Raw genomic sequence first — 16,596 nt, 5'->3', positions numbered from 1 at the left:
AAACAGAGTGACACTGAGTTGTCTTTCAGGATCCAAGATACCAGATGTTTTAAGATCCCTCAAAGACTTTAAAACAGACAACTAAGATTTCAAGAAGGTAGTGGTACATGTGGGAGTAAACAGCCTGGCATTCAAACCCTTGAGGGATATGCAGAGAGAGACATATCAAAACTCTCCATACACATCTCTAGTGCAAGAAAGACCTTAGTATTGAATTTGATCCTTCCTTTACCAAGAATGATGCAGAGGTACACAGATAATATGACTGCGTTTTAACAATTGGCTAAATAGCTATTGTCATTATACAGGGAACCAGTATGTGTCAGCATAGGATGACATGCCTCCCAATCAAAACAGCTTTGCCAGGGATGGATTGCACCTCGCATTCCAGGACTTAGGTATACTGGTGATAGGGCCCCCACAGTGCCATGTTTAAGCAAGGTCCAGCTAATGGACCTCAAAAACATCTAGTAAAGCAAGTAAATGCATCAGATCACATCCAGGTGGATCTGCTCAGTGCTACGAGTCTACATAACAGGTTAGCTAACCTTGGTGCCCTTCTACCTTTATAGCACACTCATGCATGTGTTGTTGTCACCAAAACCTGATTCAAATGCTCAGACAGCACTTTTAGCAGACCTGGGATTTAAAGAAAATGTGGTGGCAGTGGGTTAGGAGTTGGCATAATGGTTAGGATGTTTCCCTCACAAACACAAGGTACAGAGTTTGATTCTCTCACTCGAAGTGAAATTGGCTAGCCTTAAAATGGCCCACAAGGGTAGTTAGCTGAATACATGCCTATGAACCTATATCCATATTTGTTAGAGCCATATAACCTCAATTCAGATTCCAAGAAGTCCAAAAACAGAATTTATTAAGATTCATATTACACTTAGGATATCAGACCATAGGTTGCTACAGGAATCCCTCTATGTCCCCCTGAAAACCACACAAGACTCCAAAATATACTGCATGAATGCCATCATCCTGAGAGAATTTAGTTAAAAATGATTAACCGGGAAACATTTAGCTCAAATGTAGGATATGCCTAGAAATTCTTATACTTCATAAACAAGAGTTACCGGGAATAAACTGTCTAAGAACCCACTAGATGACAAAATATTCTTGACCTCATCCTTAAAAGTATAGCATCTATATGTATAATTGCTGTGTATCTTTTAAGTTAGAAAATGAGAAATACATGCTACATGGGACCTGATAATATACACAGCTCTCTAATAGACAGGATTAAACAAGCACTGACAGACCCACTACTTAACCTATTCATCCTGAGCATCACAAGTGCCTTTGTCTTCTAGTTATGGTGCACAGCTTTGGTACCAGTCCACAAGGGTAGCCACACCACTGGCCATAGAAATTCCAGATCAATCGTACAAGTCTCATATGCAAAGCCATGGGACATATAATGGACCCAATTAAAACTGATATCAAAAATCTTATAAGATTTGACCCCAGCAGCTGGGTTTGTTAGGGGTTTAGCTTTTCTGATGAGTCTTTAAACTTATTTGATACAGTGACACAGGCAGTAGACAATAGGCACACTGTCCATACAATGCATCTAACTTTGCCAAGGTATTACATTTTGTAACTCATGCCCACATAATAAATTTAGTGAGAGATCTTGAATCATGGGTGGATAGTACCCTTTCATTTATCCATCATATTACAATTACAACTGTGGTTAGAAAATCCTTTTACTTTGAGCAAGGTGCATTTTCAAAATCAAAGGGAGTCCTTACCACCTTTGTATTTCACACTGTTCAAGCATATCATAGACTACAATGCCGCTTTGGGATGTATCTTACTAGATGATTGCAGTTTGTTAAGAGCAAATGCTCAAAACAGCAAGCTTTTTTTTTCTTGTTTTCCTGGGTGACAGGCTTTTGTGTGTCCAACATCTCAGTACAGCAGGGTCTGGGAACTTGCCCTTTCCTCACTATTGTTCAATCTTGGAGTTGCTATATACAATTAGTAAGGGGTGTGGTGTGTGCAGTAGGGCTTGCCCCTTGCATAAAATCATGTTTTTCTTTTGTTATTGTGTGATTCAGTCTAAAACTATCAGTCTTTTTAGGTTTGCTCTTTCAAGAGTTTGCTATTTGGTAAGATGAGAGACATATCAACCAATCGGAAAGACCACAAGAGATTCCTAACTAAAAAGATCAAGGGCTTAAAAATGCTAAGCTACCTGGAGAGACTGGCAGCTCTGTCCTTGTATTCAGAATCCTACAGACTCCTGGGGAGTGATATATTTCTTGTTTATTGGGCTATAAGTCATCTAGCAGTACAGGTACCTCCTATACCTTCATAAATCAAGCAGTCCTACAAATACTAGGAACAGAGAACTGAACTACTTAAACAAATAAGCAAAACATGACAGAGAGCTAGATTTGTCATACAGTGCTATCTCTTCTCTGGAACTAGCTCCCTTCCCAGATTAAGCAGTGAGATTTGATATCTTCCTTCAAAGGGATTTATATGATTGGTCTGACATTCATAAAATTGCTCCTGACATGACTGGCCTGTCCTTCCTTGAAAGGGGGGGGGGGGGGCTAAGGTCTAGTTTGTTTCTGGAATGGTGTTAATAGCTTCCTGGTGTAGTTGGTTTGTATATCCAATAATTCCATGATTTTAATTAGTGTAGCAGCATGATGCACTACAGCTTCTTAAAGTCCAAGTAACCATCAGAAAGGTCCTGGACCATAGATTAGCTAAATCTAGAACTCCCTCTATAACAAAAGAAAGCCACAATGCCTATCTACAGGACCTAGAATAACTCGGTATTTAACTGAATATCATTTTCCTAGGTGAACTAAACTATCCAGCATTAGACTGGGAAACTTATACCACCATTAATGTGCAAGCAAAAAGATTCCTGGATTTTGTTAATACAAATTCCCTGGAACAATTAGTCAGAGTACTCACTAGGGAGAAAAACTTCTTAGATCTTGTACTTTCTAATATGGATCTTGTACCATCCATTGCATATCTTCAACACTTGTTAGGTCTGACCATGAAGCTATTTCCTTTCAAATAAAACTAAAATCAGAGATCCCTTCCACCCTAGGTGCCTTCAGAAATTTCTCTAAGACAAACAGGTCATTGTCCCAATGTACTCATCCCTCATTAGACCCATTATACAATACAATGCCCCATTTGGTATGTACCTCTCAAGGCATCTGCAACAACTGGAAAGGCTGCAGAAATACCTCACTAAAAGAATCCCAGGCCTAAAGTAGATAACCTGCGCTGACCACCTTAAAACACTCCAGCTATACTCTGTCGCATATCGTCTACTCAGAGGTGATCTCTGCTTAACATACAAAGCCATGTCAAACCCAGAGCTGTTGGACATGCTATACTTAAAGAAATTCCAATCCCTTAGAGCCACATGCTCCAGAGATCTAAACCTTGTCATCACAATAAACAAAACATGCTGGAGGGATAGGTTCCTGACCCAGAGACTCCCCAGACTCTGGAATAGACTGCCCATACATGTCAAGCAGAGCGCCTCTTTGGCCCTCTTCAAAAGGAACCTTGACGACTGGATGGCAGAAAGGAAATTCAACCCAGTGATCATGTCAGTCACCTTGCTAGACAGGGGTCCAGGCAAGTAAATAGTGTGTGAAGAAATAGCCAGGGAATTGTTATGGCTAGGCTTGTACAGGCCATAGGGCCAATAGCCTAGTACCAACCTATGAACCTATGAACTACTTGCTCATAACTGATATATTGGCAAGCTTCAAATCCTCAGCAAACCCAGTAAACTCCATAGAATACATGGAAACATACACCAACCATACTACACCAGCATGTAAACAACTGCATAGATGCAGCTGTATACTACAGGAACAAGCACAGGGCAAACCTCAGAAACAAACCTACAAGGTGGAATCATAATATCAACAAGCTTTACAATAAAAGAAAGAGAATTTTAACTAAAAGTAAGAAGATCCATTCCAAAAATGAGAACTCTCATCACTGTAATAAACAAGCAACTCATGATCATAATAAAATGTGCCAATGCCAAGTCTGAGGCTGAAATAACTATCCAAGCCAAAGATTATCACAAGGCCTTTTTAGCTGCATTTATAACCTCAGAAGGACAATGAAGCAATGTGCTGAGCTGATTGTGAATGATGTTACCTACACTGAGGCTGAATATACAGTAAACCTACTGGCTGATAAATTCAACTCTAACTTCATTCATCTCTTCCCTCCATCTGTCCCTTGGGATATACTGAATCTGACTTCCAGCTATCACACAAGATAAAGTCCTAAACACGCTGTCAAAAGCAAAAAATACTGCACTGATGGGTCTTGACAATAAGATAGCATGAAACAAAATTTAGCCATTTACCACACCCTAACAACACTGTTCAACCTTAGTCTCCAACAGGTTTTGTATCATGTGAATTGAGAACAGCTACAGTCATTCCTGTGCATAAGGGAGGACCTTCCACAGACCCAGTCAATAACAGACCCATAAGTCTGACCAACACCCTATGCAAAACCATGGAAAGACTAATCAAAGAACTAATCAATGAAGGCAAAGGGAACCTCAAAACATTGAACCCATCTCAGTTCAGATTTGTTAAGGGCAGGTCATGCTTACTCAGTCTGGTGGACATTTTTGAAAAGGTCACCAAAAATGGATGAGGGTAAAACTGTAAATTCTGCATACCTCGACCTGGCCAAAGCTTTTGACACAATCACTGCAGAGGCATGGTAGAAAAGCCAAATAAAATGGCAATAAACCCCTACATCACTTACTGGCTTGCAAACTGACTCACAGATAGAATGCAGAAAATCAATATAAGGAATTTACTGCCACAAAGAGATCCATCTCCAGTGGAGTCCTCTAGGGTTCCGAGCTGGGACATCTTCTGTTTGGAATCTACTTCTCTGAAGTACAAGCCAATGCCAAAGGGTGCTGGTTAAGTCTACAGATGACTGTAAGCAGACAGGAGCAGTCATTCAGTCCCCAAATTATTTAGCCATCCTGCAGAAAGGTTTATCCCAAATAAATAACTGATGCCAAAATCATGAACTAAAACTAAATGCAAAGAAATACATTATTGTATCTTTTGGGAAGTCATTTACCCTAGGGAACTACTTCATTGACAACACTCACAGAAGAATTGACACAGTCATTTAGGATTTGGGAACATATTTGGACATATGTCCATTTTTATAAGAAAGTTCTTCTATATTGCACAGCTTATAAATAAAGGGTTTGCATCTAAATCTAGGGATGTTATTGTCCCCTTTACTTAGACCTCATTAGGCCAATAATTAAGTATAGTGCCCTCTTTGGCATGTATCTGCCCAGACACATGCAACAACTAAAACACCCACAGATATATCTTACTAAAAGACCTGTCACCATAATTAGATCCTACAGACTGCTAAGATGAGACCTGTGTCTGGCATACAAGGTATACTCTGACAAATACTGATGGATTTGCTTCACATCAGCAAGTTAAATGGCATCTTTCTAGGGATCTAAAACTCTTATTCAGCACCAACAAAAATGGTTTAGAGGAACAGGTATATCATCTCGCAGAGGATAGGTTTCTATAACTTCAGAAAATTGAAACTATGCCTACCATACCTCTCAGCTCTCTAGAATTCCACAGAATGTCCAGATTTTTGCCTCATATTCTTATTCTGTCCCTCATAAAGTTTATCGCAGAGATTCAGCAAGCAGACATGCAGGAATAAGTTATTCCTGCATGACAGGGACTGTTACTGTTCAGCACAGCAGCGCAACATACATATTTATGAAGGCGCTCTGCCATGCTCTAAAACAGACACAGTTCCATATACGAGCACAGGGGGTGTGCCTGAGAGCAGAGCTCTCACAATACACATGCCCCCTGCACTCCAGAATTGCCTTTTGGCAAATAAAAATGAGTGATAACACTCATAACACCCCAACCCATCAGGAAAACAAAAAATATATGTGGTCAAAGGCAAAAGGGACAATCGTCCCTAACAAGCATACCTTGCAACTGTACAGATTTTCACAGAATGCCCAGATGTTTGCTTCATATTTATGGTGTATTCCCCCTAAAATGTGTACCTGTCTGGCAAATAGCTGAGGATTGCAGTCATTAAATAATGAAAAATATTTGAGTTTAAGACTCCACACATCCGTCAGAAAATTCATGCTAATGTAAAACTTATTATTCAATCAACTTTTTAAGTTTGTAAGACCAATATATAAAATACGCCCCTATTTGTCCCTCCATCATTGTAGGCTTTGTCCAGATATTTTACTCTAAGAGGATGAGAGGTATGCTACCAAGCAAAAGTTATTAGGATAACACAGGCAGCATAAGCACATAGCGCATACCTCCCAACATGTCAGAGTAAGGAATGTAGACAAAGCCAAAAGAGACAATTGTTCCACAAAGCAGAAATCTGATAAAATAACAGGTTTAGCATTATCAGGGATATTCTGAAGGGTATAGATAAAATAACAAAACAAAACTTTTTTTTTTTATAAATGCGGTAAAGTTTAAGCGTAGCTGTGTGGGTGTACCCGTTGCTTAGCTATGCTTAGTCCAGCTTAAATAGCACAAGAAGTTAAATAGCAAGAAATACCTAACATTTTCAATAGTGTAGTGGTTAAAGCGTACACTTTACAAACAGCCATTCCTGGTAAAATCCCCACTGTAACCAATTTACATTTTACATGTGAAAGCAGTACATACACTTTATTTTAGTATTACCTACTAAATAATATATATTTGTTAACTGGAGTACTGCATTAGGTCCAGATGTGAGGTGTCAGTTTAAAAAGGTTGTGAAATCCCCATATAAACACAAGTGCCCCATACAGTACAGTCACACATGAATAAATGTAATGAAACCACATTGGTGATGTCAGGGACAGTAAACACATTTATATATGTAATGAATGATGAATCAATGCCATACAGCAAATAGTCTATAAAATGAAAAATAAGCAATGCTAAGCATTGCACAGCTCTGCTTACCAGATGTAAGCATTGTGTAAATATGACTGCTAAGCAATAAGTTGCCCAGCTAAGTGGATTTGCCCATTGGTAAGCAGTGCTGAACCTGTCCCTTTAAGCAATGCCAACCTTAGTTAAGCAGGTTTGCCTGTAGTTCAGCTTAGCTCAGCATATTCAAAACCATCCAATCATGGCAAAGGGTAGGGAAATTGGCCATCTTTAAACTCCACAGGCAGGAATACAGCTCATAACTGGTTGCAGCTTCCCACTGTAGGCAGGATGGCAGGAGATGGAGAGGGATTGCATTTCTGGGCGCAGCGCTGGGGCATACAGGAGTCCAAGGTCATGGCAGGACACTTGGTAAAAAACCATGATGAGAGACTGCTTCAGAGCCAGTACTATGGCTCCCAATATTAAGCGTAGGCCTGGGACCGTCTCGCCTGTGATCTCACCAGTGCCACTGGTATCCCTCGGACTGGTGAGCAGGTCAGGCACCACTATTCCAACTTTAAGCAGAGAAGGAGGGAGGTCTTGGACAAGTGGGTCCAAGAAGCAAGGCAGAGGGGTGATGTCCCAGCAGTGTGTAAGTAGTCATACCATTACTGTTTACTAAAGTCCAGCATGTGTATGTGATGGATAGGTATGCCTAAATATGTCTCTATTTCCTTTACAGCTGCAGCTGATCGGGCTGTGAATCAGGAAGCCCATGTAAGTAGGCTGCAAAGGCTGTGTTGTGAGGCTGGTGAGTAACAATCTGCTTGCAGTAGTCATACCAAATAAGTATAAAGTAGTAGAAAGTCATCTGGCAGCATAAAAACTGTTGTATGGGTTGTACTGAATAAACCAGGCAATATGGCAGTAATATTACCATATATATACCATTTTATATTTTTATATTTTTTTATTTTATGATATATATTTATCCATGTGGTTCATCAATTTAATCATACACAGAGGATACATTTCACTTTAGGAGGCATTGTTATGTATATCTCATGTGTTACTATTTAATACCTCAAGGTCAATCTATTTTGTCTATGCCTGTTTAAATTTTGTTGTTTAATTTTAATTTAATTAAGTATTCATTCATCTCATTATACAATCAAGCAGCTGACAGGTTGTTTTATGGGATCAATGTGATTATTTAAGCACTTTGTTTTTTATGCTACAGTGTTCTGAAGAAGTCCGTGGAGACGGACGAAACCTAGGTCGATGCACTGTTGTTTGAGACGCACTGTTGCTTGATTCAATAAACAAACTTGTTGTACTTTTGGAGCGTTTATTGGCCTCGTATCAGCACGTCTACAATTTGTGGTCTGACTTTGGTTTTGGACATAACATCTCCATATTGATCTGTGCTATCTTCTCCTCTTGTATATTGCTGGTGAGCATTCGGTTCTTGGTAGAGTTTTTGTGGGTCTTTACGCTATGGAGGATGAAGGTGGCGTGGTCGATGTGGGCGTGTTACTTAAGGAAATGAATGAGCAGTTGAAGCTTCATACTGCTCTCATCCACCAGCTTATGTCAGCTTCTAATACAGACATTACATCTACGGGGAGTTTGGGCTTGCCGCTCACCCAAGCCTCCCCATCGTCAGAATATCCAGGTACTAGCGGTACCGGCACATCTGATCAACACAAAAATACGGCTCGGACTCATGATCGGGTTATGCTGGTTAGTAATGCATCTTGGAAACTTAACCAGTATTCGTTTAACTCAACACAAACTCCCAAAAAAACTGACGCCCATATTGTGAAGGGAAATATGAGGGAGTTACTTAAGCAATTTGAAGTGAAACTGTTTAAGTTAAAGCGTACGCAAATGGAAAATGGATATTTGCGTAAGAATATTGAATTAGGGTTAGTACCCGAAGGTCTTAGATTATGGAGATACCCTAATGGCAGTGAGCATGAACCAGATATGTTAACAGAGTTACATGAACTATTTAACAAGACCGGTTTGGCAATATTGGAAATTATGATTAAATTTAATGGCAGAAAAATTGAATCTCTATTATCTGAGATAGAAGAACTGAATAACAATATCAGCCAGGATCTTTTGTTTGACCAATACTATACAAATTATGCAAACATCATCAAGGATGTGGAACACAGCTGTGACATTATATATGATAAAAAACAAAATAAAATTAAGAGGGATACCAAGATTTATGCATCTGGCAGGGTGTACCCTAAGTCACATTGTATACATCACGGAAAGAACAAAACGATCGATAGTATTGGCCGTCTGGATGTACTTGATGACATCACTTCCCCTCCTCAACCGGAAGAATATGTACAACGACAACATGGTAGCCCGGGTAATGCTGATGGACTTAGAAGATCCAAAAGACTGAGAGGACAATATGTTTTCGAGGATAATGATGATTTTGAAAGTACAGGCGCACGGCCGAGGAGGGATCCAGATTACTACAAAAAAGGGAATTTTCAAAAAAACGCGTGGGGGGCGCGCAAGTAGCCGATGGCGTCCACCACGAAAAGGTACTTGGTAAGCACTCCCATATGCTTTCAACTCTTAGTTGTGACTCGATAAAAACAGATGCTAGCAATAACGTCGCATCTTTGGTTTTTAAAGACATTAACTTTACAGAAAATGTTGTATGTAATAGTAGTTTGGTTGATAATATGTTTAGTAATTTTTTAGACATGGACAATACATCTAATTTTGGGGTATTAGATGATCAGACGGATAACACCATGAGTGCAATAAATCAACGGATGATTATGGATCTTATGGACAGCAATGTTTCAATTAGTGATTTAACTTTACATCAGTATGATGGACAATCATCAATATGCAATACCAGTCTTTTAAATGAGCGAGACAAGAATATTGTGTGTAACATTATGTGCAATAATTGTACAGGTTTGTCTAGTTCACTACATGAAGAAGCTGTTGTAGATTTGAATAAGCACATAACACCTGACAGTGTTTTTGACCATGAAGGGGAATGTGGTTTGTTTTCTCAACCAAATATTGTGGTAAATGATAAGGGTGATTTTAAACTATATAATTATACAAGTCAGGCATTTGATAGTGATTGTGTTAACCTGTTTTCAAAGGGTTTTAGTTTTGTTCCATGTAGGAGAGGGAATATAGTGAATAAAATTGTTGATTTAAAATTATTCACTAGGAAATTAAATTTAAAAATTATGCATCAAGATAACCCTTGCGACATAAATACACATGGTAAACATAATTTGTCTAAACCAAGTACGTTTAATCCACCCATGCACGAGAAGGTGGCTTTTTTTGAAAAAGCAACGGAAAATGACATCAGGGATGTTTTTACAAAATACCATACAAAGTATAATAACAATATGACTAAAAAGGAGGAAACCACATTAAAAAGAATTCTGTCCACTAAAAGCATTAGAATCATGAAACCTGATAAGGGCAGTGGAGTACTCATTGTTGACTATCAGGATTATGTAACTTATATGAATGCCCTTTTGACGGGAGACACATATGCGGAAATTAGTAGGAATGAAATTAACATAGCTCATAAAAGAATAGATACAACATTATATGATATGTTACACCAGGGTGAACTGGATGAACAGGATTGGCGTTTTTTACAGAATGAATATCCAGTCATTAGTGGAATTTTTGGCATCCCCAAAATATATAAAGGCTTGGATAATTTACAGTTCAGAGCCATTGTGGATGGCAAACGTAGCAAAACACACTTTATAAGCCAATATTTAGATCATTACTTAAAACCTGGCATAGAATATTTTGCACATATACTAAAGGACTCATGGGATTTTTTAGCCAAAATTAACTCCATTCTATTTAATCCGGGAGATACATTTATTACTATGGATGTTTGCAACTTGTTTACGGTCATTCCCCACGACAAGGGGCTGGAATGGTTAGAAGAACAGTTATTTTACACAAATTTATATGATCAAAACAAAATCAATGTATTGACTAAACTCATGGGGATCGTGTTAAAAAATAATTTTTTATATTTTGAAGGCGCCTATTTTAAACAAAAGAGTGGGGTTGCCATGGGGGCAGCTTGCGCCCCCAGCTTTGCAAACCTTGTATTAACATACTGGGAGTTAAATTATGTGTTCAATTCAGAATTTTTTACACACGTTAAGTTTTACGACCGTTTTTTAGATGATTTATTTATTATTTGGAATGGTGAACAGGCAGGATTAAAGGCCTTTATTGAGTATCTAGATAGTAGTGTTTGGTTTTTGAAATTTACATATAACGTAAGTCAGGATAGTATAAGTTATTTGGATATCAAATTATCTTTTGACACTAGCAAAAACAAGTTAACATCCAACATATATAGAAAACCCACCTTCTCAAACTCTTACTTACACTACGACAGCTGGCACCCCGACCACCAGAAAAAGGCTGTGGTCAAAGGCCAGCTGGTTAGAGCAGCCAGAATGGTTAGTGAGGAGGTGGATTTTCACAAAGAATTAAAATTCATTATTACACTTTTTTTGAATCGGGGCTACCCAACGGAATTCTGTAGCAGCATTGCCAATGAGGTTACAAATAAAGGGGAGAATGGCTTTTATAAAGCCTTATTGAATGACACTGCGGGTATGTCCGATAGCAGTAATCAAACTAAATACATTGGTAATAAGCGATTTGTGTGTAATAGTACACCTTTATTTATCACCACTTTTAATGACACTTTTGAGGTCATTAGAAGCATTATTAAAAAGAATTGGAACTTTATAAAATTGGATAACACAATGGGGGAACTTTTCAAAGGAAGCATTACATACATTTTCAGGAAAGATACATCATTTAAGGAGTTGTTTGAAGGTCTAAATGCTGGGGCTGTGAAGTTTTCTAATAAACCTATGGGTAATTTTAAATGTGGAAGGTGTTCTGTATGTAAACACATAATCAATATTGATAAAACGGTGACAGTTAATAGACATATTGTTAGGATACACCAACATATTAATTGTTACACACGAAATATTGTTTATATTGCAGTATGTCAACATTGCGAAAGTTTTTATGTTGGGAAAACTAGCAGGCGTATGAGGGATAGGATTAAAGAACACATATCAGATATTAAAAATGGAAAGTTAACCAACGCCTTAGCCAGACATATAAATCAATTCAATAGTCACCATTTTAAGTTTTTTGGTATATTCCACCAGTACGTGGATCAACAAGGTAAAGTTACTAAATTTAACCTTGATATAATGGAATTAAGAATGCAAATTTTATTGAATGCCCACCAGTATCCTGGTTTGAATGAATATATTAGCATAAAACCCATATTATGGTTACACAGTATTAAAGGTAGTTAATGTGGTATATTCATTCACACATATCCATTTACTTAAATATTTCATATTAATTTATCAATTTTTTATTAATTTATATAAGATATAATAATTTTTATAAGACATATTCAGATGTTCACATTACGGCCATTTTAATTCATTTTATATATCTTAAACATATTAAATAAACGAATAAGTGAATTAAGATGAGATATATATATATATATTTATTTATTTATTACTAAAACCTCCCTGTATAAACATTTACATGTTTACATCACACTAAGGGGGCTATTCAGTTATTTATTTATTTATTATTTTTTATGTTTATATCCTTATATGCATTTATATGTATTTTTAATTTTAAGATATATATTTTATATTTTTATATTTTTATATTTTTTTATTTTATGATATATATTTATCCATGTGGTTCATCGATTTAATCATACACAGAGGATACATTTCGCTTTAGGAGGCATTGTTATGTATATCTCATGTGTTACTATTTAATACCTCAAGGTCAATCTATTTTGTCTATGCCTGTTTAAATTTTGTTGTTTAATTTTAATTTAATTAAGTATTCATTCATCTCATTATACAATCAAGCAGCTGACAGGTTGTTTTATGGGATCAATGTGATTATTTAAGCACTTTGTTTTTTATGCTACAGTGTTCTGAAGAAGTCCGTGGAGACGGACGAAACCTAGGTCGACGCACTGTTGTTTGAGACGCACTGTTGTTTGATTCAATAAACAAACTTGTTGTACTTTTGGAGCGTTTATTGGCCTCGTATCAGCACATCTACAATTTGTGGTCTGACTTTGGTTTTGGACATAACATCTCCATATTGATCTGTGCTATCTTTTCCTCTTGTATATTGTTGGTGAGCATTCGGTTCTTGGTAGAGTTTTTGTGAATATTACCATATAGGTCATATTTAAATAAAACTGTAACTGCGTGGAAATAAAGCTCTAAATCCTGGACTGGTTGTGTTTAGTCTGGTATTGTATGGCATTTATTGTTGCATTCTCTGAATAGTAATGTTGTATTAACCACTGTTACCCACACTGTGCTACATAAAAAAATGTCTAGGAATGTCTGTATAAGAGTGTTGTAGTTACAAGATCAGATTGTACAACCAAGAGAGACTTAGAAAACACTGAAAAGATAGACAGCAATATCCAAATAGCACACTCTACTGTGACTTAAATTGTAGTATATTTAGCAGACACAGCCATGGTTCGAATCCTGGGAGTGGTAGTAAGCTGTATGCATAATCATACCTCTCAGCTGTACAGATTTTTCAGAATGTCCAGATAACTGGCTCATATTTTCTGCCTGTTCCTCTGTTCTCCTGGCAAATCAGTGGGATGATCTCAGAATTGCAGTCACGAAATAATGACATACATTTGATTTTCAGACCTCAAAACCTTCAGAAAATGTATATTAAAACAAATTGTGTCACTCATGCAACTCTCCAAGTTTATGACAGCAATATTCAAAACATGTCCCTATTTGTACCCCCGTGTTGTCAAGCTTTGTCCAGAGTGTGTGCATTAAGAGAATGAGAAGTATGTGCATAATATTAACTTTGAATCTAGGAATATGTGTAGAAACAGTCAGGTAGTGTTAACAAACATTCTCTCCACAGGTCTACCAGGTAAGAGATGTAAGGGTTTAGCTATAAGATAGTTGAAGTATACACTGTGTACAAACATACCACTGCCTAAACCAAGGCCATAGGGTATTGTAATAATACCTGTACCTTAATTATTAGAGCAACGATCATTAAAGTTGTGAGTACTACAAGTAAATATAAGTTGTTAACTGACATCTCTCTCTCCACCCACCATATCTGCAACAATAATCTAAATACACCAAACCTGCTGTTGGGACATATGTCCTATTTTTTAATAAATATTGAAATGTGTTTCTATTAATGTTCCATGTTGAAATACTATCATTGGTGGCCTGTTGCTATCAATGTAACTTGCATTGCCATTGTAATGGCCACTGTGGTTCCATATATGCATGTGCACTGTTTGCTATGCAACTGTTCCAAATCTGGTGTTTTGGGTTAATGGGAATATCTATGCATGCTGTTATAACTAATCCTGGATTGTGTTGACTATTACTAACCCACATATGTTTTAAAACTGCAACACCATAGCATGTATGGGAAGGCCGGTCCCAGCAGTCCCACCTCTCACACCTCATCTGGCCATGGCACCGGGCCCAAGCATGCCTGGGACCCACCCTGGGACCTCCTCGTCTGCTGGTCCTGCACCACCTTTGGGTGGAACCGCCTCAGGGGATGGGGCTCATCCCATCCCTGGGAGCAGGTGCCGACAGGATCTGTCACCTGAAGTCAGGTCTGGATTTTGGTGCATAGCAAGCTCCGAAGGGAGTTTGGAGATCTGCTATGCCAGCTTGAGGGCTGCATGGTGCATTTAGAGGGTCAGCCTGCCCCTCCTGCTCATCCCCCACCACAGCCACTTTCGGGGCTGTGAGGGTGCATTAGTGAGTGCCGATGGGTGGGGACCTCAGTCCCACTGTTTCCATTTGGGGGTTAATGGCCTTCCGATTTCCAAACACCCCTCCCCATCCAAGATGCTTACCCCCACATGTGTCATATACCACCCCTGTATGCTGGCTTGTCTGTCTTGTCTGTCTTCCTACCCAACCTACTTCCCCAAATATACATACTATCCTTCCCCAATATCCCACTCTCACCTTAAAAAAAGGGGGCAAACTGTTCCCCTCCCAAACATTTTGCCCCATACATAGCTGTCCATTTCACACACATGTTCACTGGACACATATAATCTGGTCTAATTGACTTCACAACACATTATTGTTGTCCTTACCCCTCTTTCAGGGGTTTGAGTGTCTAAATATATCTCCAAATTCAGTACATATGCACAGCTGTTGCTGTGGAAGAAATGGACAGATATGGACCTTCCCTACACCCGTCCTGCACATCCCCAGCTACTTTTCCTATTGTTTTCCCCTCTGTGTGTCCCCTTTTGTCACTACTTTCCTATCACTCCTTTTTTCTTTTTTTTTAAAGAAATTAGCATTGGGGTAAGTGGGAGTAATCACTTTTAAGCAGTAGTAAGTGGGTTTAAGCCTGTTTGCACAGCAGCAAGAAATGGCTACACAGATTAAGCACTGTCAGGCTGTCTATAAGCATATTTAACCAGAAGTTAGCATCGCTTACCGTCACACAAACCTGCTTACAACCACTTAAAAGTGCCTTAATCACTCTGTATCCAACAGCCTTTGTTCTGCCCAGCAACAAAATAATCAGCTCTGGCAAGTCTCAAACCCAGGACCCTGCACACCATAGCCACAGTGATTTATCACTAAGCCATTTAAGCTGTACAAAAATGTGATGCTTTCTCAAACATATGCAGCACAGTCATTCAAAAGTAGGGAAATGTATTTATATAGGTAGATGTATGCATGCATGTGTATATATATATATATATATATAGAGAGAGAGAGAGAGAGAGATGTATATATGTAGACATACACACACACACACACATATATATATATATATATATATATATATATATATATATATATATCTATATATCTATATCTATATATATATATATATATATATATATATATATATATATATATATACATAGGTTCATAGGTTCATAGGTTCATACTAGGCTATCTGCCCTAGTGCATTTATAAGCCTAGCCAGAGTGCGTTGGCTTTGCCACCCATTTTAAATTAATTTTGCTATGCCTTTTTGAGGTTAGTATACTGTGCCTCTGTCTAACAGTGACACAGAAGTGATAGCCGGGGTAAACCTACGATCTCCCATCCACTCATCAAGATTCCTCTTGAAGAGAGTCAATATGGGACTCTGCCTAACCTGGACTGGGATTTTATTCCAGAGTGAAGGGAGCCTCTGGGTTATGAATCTGTCCCTCCAGCATGTCCTATTTATTTCAGTGCTGAGGCTCAAGTCTCTCGAGAGCATAGCTCGATGGGATTTGGATTTTCTGAGGTGCAGCATGGCCATTAATTCCGGGTTGGACATGGCTTTATACGTCAGGCACAGATCGCCTCTGAGCAGGCGGTATGCCACTGAGTAGAGCTGGAGTTTCTTTAACCGGGCAGCATATGGCATCTCTTTGAGCCCTTTGATCCTCTTGGTGAGGTACTTTTGGGGTCTTTCCAGTTGCTGCAGGTGTCTGGTAAGGTACATCCCAAAAAGAGCATTGTACTCAATTATGGGCCTGATGAGGGATGAGTAAAGAGGCACGATGACCTCC

Source organism: Protopterus annectens, chromosome 2.part0 (genome assembly GCF_019279795.1).
Source record: "Protopterus annectens isolate FY-2018-M chromosome 2.part0, PAN1.0, whole genome shotgun sequence".
NCBI classification, from domain to species: domain Eukaryota; kingdom Metazoa; phylum Chordata; order Ceratodontiformes; family Protopteridae; genus Protopterus; species Protopterus annectens.
This window is presented reverse-complemented; position numbering follows the sequence as displayed.